Source organism: Photinus pyralis, unplaced genomic scaffold, assembly GCF_008802855.1.
Source record: "Photinus pyralis isolate 1611_PpyrPB1 unplaced genomic scaffold, Ppyr1.3 Ppyr1.4_LG8, whole genome shotgun sequence".
NCBI classification, from domain to species: Eukaryota; Metazoa; Arthropoda; class Insecta; order Coleoptera; family Lampyridae; genus Photinus; species Photinus pyralis.
Genome location: NW_022170819.1, coordinates 8,503,620 through 8,506,119, shown reverse-complemented (window position 1 = coordinate 8,506,119; position 2,500 = coordinate 8,503,620).

The following is a 2,500-nucleotide window of genomic DNA, read 5'->3' as shown; positions in this document are numbered from 1 at the left end:
GGCATAAAAGAGCAATGATGTTTGGACTGGCTTTTGTAGAATTTTCTTCCAATTGTTCTTGATGAAAGATTACCATTTTGACTGCACTGCAAAATGAACACAATAATGGTATGGGTTGGGTTATACCTAGGGATGGGCGATAACTGTTTTCACCTATCGATAAGTATCGGGTACTTACCTATCGATATATTTTACTTATCGATATGCCGATAATTATCGAAATATCGATATGTCGATAGTTATCGATATGTCGATAGTTATCGATATATCGATAGTTATCGATATATCGATAGTTATCGATATTTCGATAGTTATCGATATTTCGATAGTTATCGATATATCGATAGTTATCGATATATGATTACTATCGATAGGTATCGATATGTCGATAGTTATCGATATATCGATATGTCGATAGTTATCAATATGTCGATAGTTATCGCTAGGGATGGGCGATAACTGTTTTCACCTATCGATATAAGTATCGGGTACTTACCTATCGATATATTTTACTTATCGATATGTCGATAATTATCGAAATATCGATGGTTATAGATACATCGATAACTATCGAAAGATCGATAACTACCGCTATATCGATAAGTATCGGTATATCGATAGTTCTCGTTATGGCGATAGTTTTTAATATATAGGTATCGATATATTACCGATAATTTTTTTGAAAGCGTGTCTAAAAACTGCATGAGTTTACTTTTATATTTTGGCGAAAGAGCCCGACAAGACAAGAGGGCTCTTTTTAACAAAATATGAAAATAACCGAATGCAGTTCTTGCAACTTTAATGGAGTTACCATATTAACTGTGCAATTATCGCAGGGCTCTTTAGCATTTCTGTTTTTTTGTGACTGGTCCTCTGTAACCATCAGTCAGATACCGATACATAGGCCATGATTACACTCTTTGATTGTCTTCTTTATTTTATCTAAAGAGTAGCCATTTTGATGCAACATTTTGTTCAAGTTTTTGAAGTGCTTCTTTTTTTGAGCAATCGTCAGTAAGACGAAAAGATCTATTTTCTAAAGATTTTATTACTGCGTTTATTTGGCATGGATGATGATGTGACGTAGCGCTTCTCTTGAGAAAGGGAGCAAAGTTAAGTTTCCGAAACGTCGAGCAACTAAAAATAGTAAATTTACACGAGAGTAAACCCGAAAATGGATTTTATTAATAAAAATAGTAGCGCTCGTTGAAATCTCAACAATAACATAATTTTATCGTACAGTTATCGACATATCGATATATCAATAGTTATCGACATATCGATATATCGATAGTTATCGACATATCGATAGTTATCGACATATCGATAGTTATCGACATATCGATAGTTATCGACATATCGATAGTTATCGACATATCGATATATCAATAGTTATCGACATATCGATATATCAATAGTTATCGACATATCGATATATCGTTATCGACATATCGATATATCGACGATATCAATAGTTATCGACATATCGATAGGTATCGATATATCGATACTTATCGATAAGTATCGATATATCGATAGTTATCGATCTATCGATATATCGATTTCTTTAGCTCTACCTATTGTTATTCGATATATCGATAACTATCGATACCTATCGATATATCGAAAAAAATTCCCATGCCTAGTTATACCTACAACATGTTCTTGAATGATGTGGCAACTAAGCACAGCTACCACTTAGAAGTATCGTGTACAGCAAATTTCTACTAAATAAGAATGTTAAAGATGGGCAAAGTTCCTCAATACTTCATCAACTAATACAATAAAAACAACTAAAATCCTACTTTTAATTTAAAAGAACAGACATGGCGTGACTTCCGTAACACATCAGCCACCTGTCACAACAGTTTCAAACTTTAAATAAACTAAACAAATATAAAAAACGAGCTCCTGGGTATGGCTATAGCATGTGCAAAACCAAATTTTAAACCTGATGTTAGTATTGCTTTTATTTAAGGTGTATAAGTATGAAATTTCATTTAATTGCTTCCATAAATAAGAAAGTCCTACACAAAACGAAATTTGGAAAATGGCGCTACATTTGCTTTTATTCCAAGTGGCTATGTATCAAATTTCATTTAAATACCTCCATAAATAAAAAAGTTTGCAATTTGGTTTATAAATGGTTGATGCGAAAAGGGCACTGTGAATGTTGATCGATTAGGCTCAATTTTTGGAAATGCGTTTTATATGGCTAAAGCTATATACGCAAATTGAATTTCATGCAATTCGGTTCATAACTCACGGAGATGTCAAAAGGACCTTCCTTATTTTTTGGGCTACATTGCCAATTCACGAACTCCGATCTACAAATTTGATAAAGAATCCATCTACTAAATTTTATCGTAATTGGTCCATTCGTTGTCGAAATATTGTGCTAACGGACGGACAGAAGGACAGACACCGCAAAATGATAAACTAGCTAAGCTAAGAGCTCGTTAATCAAGATTTATATGTTTTTCATATGTAATTAAAAATG